At 40.4% G+C, this 12,772-nt stretch overlaps 1 long non-coding RNA gene across 1 annotated transcript in view; it reads right to left on the bottom strand.

The window, feature by feature from the left end:
• The window catches only part of LOC118482118, a 29,793-nt gene extending 18,327 nt beyond the window's left edge, over positions 1–11,466 (bottom strand). The window contains exon 1 of the long non-coding RNA XR_004867312.1: positions 11,132–11,466. This is a non-coding gene — a long non-coding RNA (uncharacterized LOC118482118). The remainder of the gene's footprint in view (positions 1–11,131) is intronic.
• Positions 11,467–12,772: the final 1,306 nt, after the last annotated feature.

Below are 12,772 nucleotides of genomic sequence, written 5' to 3'. Positions count from 1 at the left end.
AAAAGTGACGAGCTAAGCATGTTAGAACATGCTTAACTAGTTTAGAACAGGTTTGACATCAAAAACAAACGCTTTGATGCCCACGAGTAGTTTGGTACAAAATATGCAAGAATGCACATTTTGGCCGAAAACTACGACTCGTCACCGAGCCTAGATAGCGTGTATCAGTAGTATGGTCATAGGACCATGACCATCGTGATCACGCACGTTATGAAGTTCCATGAACTTCGCATCGACCATAAGCTGGTCAATGCAGAAAGTCAACAAAACGTTGACTTTCGGACTCGAAAAGCGAATAAAAGAGTGAAAGAAGACTTACGAGGGTCCCCGAGTGCTAATCAAGATCCAATAGCTCAGGTATGAAGCATACATCAACTTAGAGCATTTAGATCTGATTTGTGGTTTTTACACAAAAAGGGGGGGGGGTATTTATAGGAAAGGTGGAACCGTTAGGATCGTTTTATCGAATAACGTGCTTTGATCTCGTGCGTTACACGTGTCCAGGGGTTAGATTCAGTGTATTTGACCCTTGGCCCTTCATTTGGGTGAAAAGGCATCGCCCTTTGATCGAACGAAAGGCCAGATTCTGCATTAAATGCAAAATCTTCTGTCTGACAGTCTCACGCGCCCCGCCTCAAGTTTGGGCAATCCTTACGCGGGTCGCCTGAAGTCCTCTGATCTGCCCACTTGCAGAATTTACACTTTTGGCCCCTGTTGCGTTTTTAAGCCATTTCCAGCCCTTTTAAGACCTGAAAAGTCATCTTTAAGGCCCTAAAATGATGCCTAAACATTGTGGACATGAAACATGCCCAAAAATATGTCGGATGTCGGTTCGTTTGGCCGTACGATCGCGATGTTCGCTTAATTACGACGGAATGCGCATAAGCGTGAAAGACGATCCAAATGACGCGACGAATGGATTTTTCTCATGCCAAATACTAAGGCATAATATAAGGATGCTTACATAAATTTTTGGATGTCCGGATGTATTCAGAACGTAAGTTATGCGCAAAAGTGCAAACTTAGGCACTTTTTGACACTTTTAGTCCCTGAATGATCCAAAAGTTTGTTTTAGCATACCAGACTTCTCAAAGCCTATTTCTAAGCTATTTAAAGGATATTTATGGTATGTTTAACTTATGGACATGTTCCGGAATGTTCGTTACAGTTCAAATTGGCATACTTTCGCAGTTTGTCAAGTTTAGTCCCTGTAAGCGAATTAACTTGTTTTTGCTATACCAAAGCCTTCAAAACTTATTTCTAAGTTATGTAAAGGTTATTTAAGGTATGTTGAGTGTATGTTGATGTTCCGGAGTATTTGTCGCATTAAACTGAGTACGTTTACGCATCAGTTTGCGTATAATGCTCCAGAAAGCGATGTAGAGTTTGGAATTGAATAAAAGTCAAAACATGAAAATGTAAAACACAATGAAACAAACATTGGGATCAAATTACATTATTTTATTGATAATTGAACTGTTCACGATGATTACAGGCACAAATGTTACAGTCTCCCCTACTTGTGGAAATTTCGTCCCGAAATTTATTTAGAGGAAACTGATTGAAAAAGATGCGGATATTTTGCCTTCATTTGGTCTTCACGTTCCCAAGTAAACTCGGGTCCACGCTTAGATTCCCAACGAACCTTGACCAAAGGAATGCGCTTGCGTTTGAGCCACTTGACTTCACGTTCCATGATTTCTACCGGTTTCTCAACAAATTTTAGTGTTTCATCAACACGAATTTCGTCAAGCGGTATGTGGAGGTTTTCATCAGCTAAACACCTCTTGAGATTGGATACGTGAAAGGTTGGATGAACATTTCCAAGTTCAGGAGGTAACTCAAGTCTGTAGGCTACCTTACCGATTCTTTCGACGATCTTGAATGGTCCAACATATCTAGGTGCAAGTTTTCCTTTCTTTCCAAATCTGATCACACCTTTCCAAGGTGAGACCTTAAGTAATACACGATCACCGACTTGAAAATCCAAGGGTTTGCGTTTTTGGTCCGCGTAATTCTTCTGACGGCTTCTAGCTGTCTGAAGGTTATCACGAACTTTCTTTACCTTTTCTGTTGTCTCCAAAATGAGGGCAGGTCCAGTAAGTTGAGCCTCGCCAATCTCATTCCAGCAGAGTGGTGAACGACATTTTCGACCATAGAGAGCCTCGAAAGGAGCCATGTTGATGCTGGAGTGATAACTGTTGTTGTAGGAGAATTCAATCAATGGAAGATGTGAATCCCAACTACCACCAAAGTCTATCACACAAGCTCTAAGCATATCCTCCAGTGTCTGGATTGTTCTTTCAGATTGACCATCCGTTTGCGGATGATAAGCTGTGCTTAAATTGAGTTGAGACCCCATAGCAGATTGCATGGTTCTCCAGAAATGAGAAGTGAAACGAGCATCTCTGTCAGAAATGATGCTCAAAGGAACACCATGTCTAGCTACAATTTCATCTACGTAGATTTGAGCAAGTCTGTCAGCTGAATAATCCTCACGGATTGGCAAGAAATGTGCTGACTTGGTAAGACGATCAACGACTACCCAGATGGCATCGTGACCTTTCTTTGTGCGCGGGAGTTTAGTAATGAGATCCATAGTAATGTTTTCCCATTTCCAAACCGGGATCTCTGGTTGCTCCAATAAACCAGAAGGACGCTGATGTTCAGCCTTAACCTTAAGGCATGTAAGGCATTTGGATACGTATAAGGCAATGTCTTTCTTCATACCAGGCCACCAATACTGAATACGAAGATCCTTATACATCTTATCTGAGCCAGGATGAATGGAATAACGAGACTTATGGGCTTCATCCATAAGCAAGGTACGAAGATTATCTTGGCTTGGGACCCACAAACGGTCCATGAAATAGTACGATCCATTGTCTTTCAGTTCAAGAGCAGGTGTTATGTGATAAGGAAATTCCTTATCCATTAAACCTTGTGAAACACAAGCTTGTTGGGCCTGAGAAATACGGGCTTGGATATCGGTTTGAATAACAGATTGGACACGTACACAATGAAGCTTAGTACGTTCCTTGCGACTTAATGCATCGGCTACGACATTCGCCTTACCAGGATGGTAGCGAATCTCGCAGTCGTAGTCGTTTAGAAGTTCAACCCAACGTCTTTGCCTCATGTTGAGTTCTTTCTGGTTGAAGATGTGTTGAAGACTCTTGTGGTCTGTGAAAACCACACATTTTGTACCGTACAAGTAGTGTCTCCAGATTTTAAGAGCGAAGACAACTGCACCCAACTCAAGATCATGAGTGGTGTAGTTTTTCTCATGTATCTTCAACTGCCTTGATGCGTATGCTATGACTTTGTTTCTTTGCATCAGGACGCAGCCAAGCCCTAATTTAGATGCGTCACAATAAACGACGAAATCATCATTGCCCTCAGGCAATGTTAGGACAAGTGCGTCGCAAAGCTTTTGTTTCAAAGTCTGAAACGCTTCCTCTTGTTTGACTCCCCAATCAAATGGCTTGTTCTTCTGAGTTAGAGCAGTTAGAGGAACTGCAATCTTCGAGAAATTTTCTATGAAGCGGCGGTAATAACCCGCTAGACCAAGAAAAGAACGAACTTCAGTAGGGGTAGTAGGTGTATCCCAATTCTTAATCGCACTGATCTTGGAGGGATCTACATGAATACCTTGTTCGTTGACAATATGTCCTAAGAATTGAACCTCTTTAAGCCAAAATTCACACTTGGAGAATTTGGCGAAAAGTTGTTCTTTCTTTAGGAGTTCCAATGTAAGACGAAGATGTTGCTCATGATCAGCTCGCGTTTTAGAATATATCAAAATGTCGTCAATGAAAACGATGATGAACTTATCTAAATAAGGCTTGCAGACCCTATTCATTAAGTCCATGAAAACAGCAGGAGCATTAGTCAAACCAAATGGCATGACTGTGAACTCGTAATGTCCATAACGAGTACGGAACGCTGTCTTGGGAATGTCTTCTTCATGTACACGAAGCTGATGATATCCAGATCGTAGATCAATCTTTGAAAAGTAAGATGCGCCTTGTAATTGATCGAAGAGATCATCAATGCGAGGTAGGGGATATCGATTTTTGATGGTAAGCTTGTTAAGCTCACGATAATCGATACACATCCTAAAAGATCCATCCTTCTTCTTTACAAAGAGAACGGGAGCACCCCAAGGTGAAAAGCTAGGACGGATGAAACCTTTGTCGGAGAGCTCCTGAAGCTGTTTAGATAATTCTTGCATCTCTGACGGTGCAAGACGGTATGGAGCTCTGGCAACGGGATTTGCACCAGGTACGAGATCAATACGGAACTCGACTTGGCGTGCTGGAGGTAGACCAGGTAAGTCTTCAGGGAATACTTCGGAATAATCCCGAACGACAGGAATATCTGAAATAGACTTACCCTTGCCTTTATCTGCTGTAACATGTGCTAAGAACGCCACATAGTGCTTTCGCAGATACTTCCGTGCTTTAAAACAAGACATGAGTTTGAGTCCACCGGCAGGCTTCTCACCACGAACCTGTAGGATCTCGCCTGTAGACAGCGGCACACGAACAATCTTCTCAGAACAAACTATCTCTGCGCGATGCTTGGATAACCAATCCATTCCCACTATAACGTCGAAGCTTCCAAGTTGCATTGGCGTGAGGTCGATAGGAAAAATATGGTCGTTAAGATTCAACTGGCAGTTGCGTAGAACAGAATTTAGAACAATGGGTTCACCACTGGCAACCTCTACTGTCAAAGGTTTACCTAGTTTCGTTCTAGACACGCGAAGCATTGTCTCGAAAGACAATGACACGAAACTCTTGTCGGCACCCGAATCAAAAAGAACAGATGCTGGCTGATTATTAATAAAGAACGTACCGTTCACCACCTCGTTGTCTGCTTGTGCTTCTTGTGCATTCATGTTAAAGACTCGACCTCGAGCCGGTGCCGGATTCTGGTTTGCATTCTGGTTCTGGTTGACTAGTCTTGGACACCGATTTCTGTAGTGGGTCAGATCCCCACAGTTATAACAAGCACCTGGTGGGTAGTTTGGTCGTGCAGCCTGACCCTGTTGTTGAGCAACCTGTTGAGCAGGGTTCTGGACTGCGTGATTCTGAGCAAACCGACAAACATCGGCAAGATGACCTGACTTCCCACAGTTAGTACAGAAACGGCACTGATATTGTGGCTGGTGGTGACTGTTGCATCGATTGCACAAAGGTGCACTTCCTGAGTAGGGTTTCTTTGCTGGAGGCTGGTTGGGAGCTGCCTGGTTTGCTTGGGCAGTGACAGCAAAATTTTGGGAAGCCTTACGCTTCCTTGACCTCTTTGATGAGCCAGAATCTTTTCCATTCTTGTTCTGGCCTTTCTTACTATCCTCCTTGTCAGCCGACTGCTTCTTGCCCTTATCACCCTTCCTGTGCAATTTATTCTTTCGAATTTGCGACTCAGTCAACGTCGCTGATAACTCGATCGCCTGACGAAGTGTGGTAGGGTTGCTACCAGTAAGGATGTCTTGTACTGAGTCAGGTAGGCCGTCGATGTATCTTTCGATGGCCTTATCGAGTGGGGTAACCATATTCGGGCAAAGAAGACTCAGCTCCTCAAACCTATCTGTATAAGCCCTGTGCTCGCCACTATCTTGCTTCAACACATCAAATTCTTTCTCCAACGCTCGTTGCTCATGACGAGGACAAAACTCCCTCATCATAAGAGCTCTCAGTTGAGCCCATGTCTGAGCTAGAGCAACTTCTGCACCTTGATCTCTCATAACCCCATTCCACCATGTAAGAGCCCTCTTCTGAAACACGCTCGAAGAAAACTCGACCTTGCGATTATCCGGACATTGCACATGGCGAAAAGTGTTCTCGATGCTTTCGAACCACTGAAGAAGCCCAGTTGCTCCCTCAGAACCACTAAACTTGAGTGGCTTAGCCTGGTTAAAATCCTTGTATTTGCATGTACCATTGTTATTGTTGGCCTGGTTCCATTGAGCAAAGAGATTCGGAAATTGAGCAGCCATCTGCTGCGCAATAATCTCCGCCAGCTCGGCAGTAGCTATCTGGTTGTCGCGTCGAGGAGGCATTCTAGAAGAGAAAAACATGAAATGAAACGAGTGAGATGTTTGGATGAAGAGAATGAGATGAAGCAAAAGCAACAAAAGCAAAGATGGCGGTTATGCATCGCAAAGCAAATATGCGACATGAAATGTCTAGTCAAAGTAAATGGGTCAGGATTAGTGTGTCGCGAAGACATGCTCGCCTATAAGTGAACACTCACCCCAAGAGTTCCCAGGTAAGAGTGACTGGTCCGATTATGTGGATTTGTACGAACACTCTAGCCTTAGACAGAAAACCCAGGGTACAGGCATTCACCCTTCCAGTTCGCACGTGTTCACACTATTAACCCAACACTTTGACGGGATTTTTGAAAATCCAAAGGGGTTCAAAACCTTATAATAGAGGGTTCAAAACCTAGTAATCAATCATCCTAGAACAGATGATTAATTTTCAAAGCGGATGCGGAACCGAAGTTCCCGTTGTAGTTATCACCTAAGGATAGGTGATGTGCATGTTTTAAACTCTAAACACAAGACAACTTGTGTTAGGGTCCTAGAAAGTTATAGTCTAGGTCAAAGCATTACTAATAACCTAATTCCCTATAACCATTGGCTCTGATACCAACTCTTCTGTCACACCCCGGCCGCGTATAACATGCAACCGCGGCGGAAACGCCGGGGAGTGTTGTGAACAGAATTAAATTGTTTCATAACCATGGCATACAAGTTGTATTTTATTTATAAACAAAGGTGTTACATTGTCTTGGAAAGAGAGTACGGAAATCAAAACATAATTAAGCTAGTTCAAACTTCATTTTTAGGCTCTAAGGCACAGGTCCGCCCTAGTGTCATGAACATCATCCTATGGAATAGCTCCTGAAAACACATGTGAAAGTAGGTACGTCAGCATAAAAATGCCTGTGAGATACATAGTTTTTGTGAAAATGGGATTCATGACTTGAGCTTAAAGAAATGTTTAATAACAGTCAGTCATGAACCTTGTAATTTGTTTTGCTTTGTAAACCATTTGAAAAACGATAACATCAAACGATATGTATAGATAAGTGCAAGGTTAAACGAATAACCAAGTAAAATGAGTTGAATAAGATAAGTTGTTTGTGAAAATAATGTCTTGTGAAGAATATGTTATTTATGTAAAATGTAATGTGTCTAAACTGAAATGACTTAGATAACGCCACGATATGTAACATTATACAAACATTTATATATAGGAAGTACCAGCGGCGTATCCACCATGTTTGTATCATATTACATACGCCACGTTACTTAAATCATTTACCCAAACCAATCCACCATGTAAATTGTTCATGTGTAAACCAAATGTCAAGTGTTATTGTAAACCATGTCAAATGTTTATGTTCAAATGTAAACCACCAAACGTATATGTCAATGTCGACGTGTTTATGTTCAATGTAAACCATGTAATGTGAAATCCCAAAATGTATCATGTATGGTAAGCGAAATGTATCAACTTAAACCATATGCACAAAACAAGTCGTTGAAGTAAAACGTGGTTTAAATCAGCGTGATGTTCTGCGGGAAATGCATGCTCTATTGATATTAACATTTATGTGGTATTGTAAACTATGCATACATCCAAGCCTTGAGACTGCGGCGATAAACCCTTAAACAAATTAAAGGTTTATCTAAGTTATGTATATCGAATTCGGTCATTCCTTCCAGTCCTATCAAACCCAGGACTTCAGGAATGGGAGTTGTCAATTCCTATGGTACCACTACCTACTAACGAACGGCGTGATCAATGTTAATGAATGTATTGTCCCATGTTAAACAAACCAAATGTCATAACAAAATGAAGGCATGTGATGTAAACAAAGTACTAAGTATGCTAAGTAAACATACGAAGCAGAAATGTCCATGTAAATCAATGTGTCCATATGCTGAGTAAACATATGCAACAGAAATGTTTATGTAAATCAATGTGTCCATATGCTGAGTAAACATATGCAACAGAAATGTTCATGTAAATCGATGTGCCCATATGCTGAGTAAGCATATGCAGCAAAAATGTTATGTAAATCAATGTACTAAGTACGCACACAATGGGCATACATAGCATAAAATGTAGTGAAATCATGTACTATAATGTACTAATGAGCATAGCAGATATACGATGTGAAAACATGGAAAGCATGAAAGTAACAGATAGGCACATGTGTTTCACCCCAAAACAGTTTGGAAAACAGTAAAAGATGGGGTTCTATGTACTCACCTGAGGTTGCTTTGTTGTTCTTGTGAAATAACCAGGTAATGCGAGAGGTCAAGGAATATCAACGGCACCTAATTGGTAGCTATGTTAATATACCGGACCAAATCGGAAGGATCGGACAGTACGCGGGTTCGTAAACCAAACGAGTATGGAGACTCGTGTAATATGGCTTAACAAAGCCCACATACTAAAATGAAACCTAATCTAAGTGCTTACGGTCCATCACGACCCGTTTAGGTAGCTTATGCTACCCTAACGCGTCGTTCGCGTAGAACGCGCTCGGAACGCCTAACATCGTGACCACAAGGTATAACCTCGGAAGGTTATAGCTATGGTCACCTAATATGTTTGGTCGGATCCTAATGACCGACCAAAAGGGTCGGGTTCGAAAGCATAAGCGATGGTTTAGATCGCTTACCTTACGACCCTATATAAGCACTAAACTAAAAGTGACGAGCTAAGCATGTTAGAACATGCTTAACTAAGTTTAGAAACAGGTTTGACATCAAAACAAACGGCTTTGATGCCCACGAGTAGTTTGGTTACAAAATATGCAAGAATGCACATTTTGGCCGAAACTACGACTCGTCACCGAGCCTAGATAGCGTGGTGATCAGTAGGTATGGTCACTACGGACCATGACCATCGTGATCACGCTCACGTTATGAAGTTCCATGAACTTCGCATCGACCATAAGCTGGTCAATGCAGAAAGTCAACAAAACGTTGACTTTCGGACTCGAAAAGCGAATAAAAGAGCGAAAGAAGACTTACGGAGGGTCCCCGAGTGCTAATCAAGATCCAATAGCTCAGGTATGAAGCATAAGCATCAACTTAGAGCATTTAGATCTGATTTGTGGGTTTTTACACAAAAAGGGGGGGGGTATTTATAGGAAAGGTGGAACCGTTAGGATCGTTTTATCGAATAACGTGCTTTGATCTCGTGCGTACACGTGTCCAGGGGTTAGATTCAGTGTATTTGACCCTTGGCCCTTCATTTGGGTGAAAAGGCATCGCCCTTTGATCGAACGAAAGGCCAGATTCTGCATTAAATGCAAAATCTTCTGTCTGACAGTCTCACGCGCCCCGCCTCAAGTTTGGGCAATCCTTACGCGGGTCGCCTGAAGTCCTCTGATCTGCCCACTTGCAGAATTTACACTTTTGGCCCCTGTTGCGTTTTTAAGCCATTTCCAGCCCTTTTAAGACCTGAAAAGTCATCTTTAAGGCCCTAAAATGATGCCTAAACATTGTGGACATGAAACATGCCCAAAAATATGTCGGATGTCGGTTCGTTTGGCCGTACGATCGCGATGTTCGCTTAATTACGACGGAATGCGCATAAGCGTGAAAGACGATCCAAATGACGCGACGAATGGATTTTTCTCATGCCAAATACTAAGGCATAATATAAGGATGCTTACATAAATTTTTGGATGTCCGGATGTATTCAGAACGTAAGTTATGCGCAAAAGTGCAAACTTAGGCACTTTTTGACACTTTTAGTCCCTGAATGATCCAAAAGTTTGTTTTAGCATACCAGACTTCTCAAAGCCTATTTCTAAGCTATGTAAAGGATATTTATGGTATGTTTAACTTATGGACATGTTCCGGAATGTTCGTTACAGTTCAAATTGGCATACTTTCGCAGTTTGTCAAGTTTAGTCCCTGTAAGCGAATTAACTTGTTTTTGCTATACCAAAGCCTTCAAAACTTATTTCTAAGTTATGTAAAGGTTATTTAAGGTATGTTGAGTGTATGTTGATGTTCCGGAGTATTTGTCGCATTAAACTGAGTACGTTTACGCATCAGTTTGCGTATAATGCTCCAGAAAGCGATGTAGAGTTTGGAATTGAATAAAAGTCAAAACATGAAAAATGTAAAACACAATGAAACAAACATTGGGATCAAATTACATTATTTTATTGATAATTGAACTGTTCACGATGATTACAGGCACAAATGTTACAGATACGGTTACGTTGATAAAGTTAACCATACTAATAACACTATATGCATTTCATACTCATGTTCTAGGACACACGTACGCGCATATAATTACTTACACACACATATATGTAATACATTTCATTCATACTAGCATTTTCATGTCTCTACAACTAACACTATAACACAGATTAGCTAAACCAATATCGTTCCAATATTACTCCTTTATACAAATCTCATATGCTTCTCATTTAGTGTACATTTACTCCATGATTTCAATTAAGAAATTATTCAAACATATGATGAACATCATACCACTTCAGCCTAGAGTACAACCTTCTAATGCACACGTTTTTACCAAATCATATAACCAACCAAAAAAAAATCATACATGTATTTCATCTAAAATATATTTCTCATGTTCAATTATAACCAATTACATGACATCCAAATATTATACATTTTCATCCATTACATGCATTCAATCTCATCTAGAAATCTCACCTAGACATTTCATCAAACACTTGGTGTGCATACCACTATCTAAGCATAATGTACAAGTATTTCATGCCTCACTTCCAACTTCATGATTTCATTCATCAACACCACTAAACATCAAGTAACTCATATCATGCTCAATTTATCTAACAAGAATTCATCATATACCACATCATACATCAAAATTACACAAGAATTGAACATGGATAATTCATTCATATCACCATCCTTACCACTACAAGTGGGTTTTATGTCAAAGCATCAAATGACATCAAAATGTTGTATAATTCATGTTCTATATGATGCTTATAACATATATTCAGACCCAATTCATACTAATTCGTGACTCCATCATAACCCACTTCATACGAAATTACCAAATCATAAATTACAACTTACCAAGTGATTTATAGGGCTAGATGATCATGAATTCATGTACATGCATTAGATCCGAGGTGAATTTCCCTCTCAATTTGATGATTTTCTTGAATTAGGGTTTCACCCCTTTCTTCCTCTTCTCCTGATCGATCTCACGCACACACACTCCTTGTGTGTGTGTGATTTTTGTTTTAATTAAATTCAATTTCACATTTGGCAATTCTAGTCCCTCAAGTTTGTCACACCATCATAGTTGCCACAAGTTTCATTCCTTTACTTATTTTGTTAGGCTTTTAACTAAGTTTAATAACCTAGTTATTGTATTTCATTTAATTAACATGGCAACGTACCTACGTATTAATAATAGGAGTTTTGGGGTGTTACAATTAGACACCAAAAAATAAACACTCAAAAACTGGCTACAATTTAAGGAATATGTTTAGTGACGGCATCAGATTCCTAATTGATGGAGAAAGGTCTGGTGGCAAGAAAAGCTGATTCCAAGAGGTTGTCAAGTGCTTTCGCTCGACGATTCCATTCTTGGGTGGTTGGTTTGGCCCTTTTTCATGTAACTCGAATCCTAGCCCGGTATATCCCATTTTTGTTTTACACCATTGTGAACCTTACGCATTTTTTACTCTCTGATCGAGGTTCTCGGCATTGAAAAATCTTCGTAAACTAAATCACACGTGTATATGTTGACATTTAAGAGATATACAGTCAAGAAAATCAAGAGAAATGGTGATATATATATATATATATATGCTGATTAGACACTAAAAAATAAACAATCAAAAAATGGCTATAATTTAAGGAATGTGTTTAGAGACGGCATCAGATTCCTAATTGATGGAGAAAGGTCTGGTGGCAAGAAAAACTGCTTCCAGGAGGTTGTCAAGTGTTTTCGCTCGACGATTCCATTCTTGGTTGGTTGGTTTGGCCCGAGTTCCTGTAACTCGAATCCTAGCCCGGTATATCCCATTTTAGTTTTACACCATTGTGAACCTTAAGCCTTTTTTACTCTCTGATCGAGGTTCTCAGCATTGAAAAATCTTCGTAAACTAAATCACACGTGTATACGTTGACATTTAAGAGATATACAGTCAAGAAAATCAGTGCAATGGTGATATATATGCGGATTAAACACCAAAAAATAAACACTCAAAAACTGGCTACAATTTAAGGAATATGTTTAGTGACGGCATCAGATTCCTAATTGATGGAGAAAGGTCTGGTGGCAAGAAAAGCTGATTCCAAGAGGTTGTCAAGTGTTTTCGCTCGACGATTCCATTCTTGGGTGGTTGGTTTGGCTCTTGTTCATGTAACTCGAATCCTAGCCCGGTATTTCCCATTTTAGTTTTACACCATTGTGAACCTTACGCCTTTTTTACTCTCTAATCGAGATTCTCGGCATTGAAAAATCTTCGTAAACTAAATCACACATGTGTATGTTGACATTTAAGAGATATACAGTAAAGGAAATCAAGAGCAATGGTGATATATACGCGAATTAGACACCAAAAAATGAACAATCAAAAAAATGGCTATAATTTAAGGAATGTGTTTAGTGACGGCATCAGATTCCTAATTGATGGAGAAAGGTCTGGTGGCAAGAAAAGCTGCTTGCAGGAGGTTGTCAAGTGTTTTCGCCCGACGATTCCA

This window comes from Helianthus annuus, chromosome 9, assembly GCF_002127325.2.
Source record: "Helianthus annuus cultivar XRQ/B chromosome 9, HanXRQr2.0-SUNRISE, whole genome shotgun sequence".
In the NCBI taxonomy this organism is placed as follows: domain Eukaryota; kingdom Viridiplantae; phylum Streptophyta; class Magnoliopsida; order Asterales; family Asteraceae; genus Helianthus; species Helianthus annuus.
The sequence above is the reverse complement of the archived record's forward strand: the minus strand, read 5'-3'. Positions and strand labels throughout refer to the sequence as shown.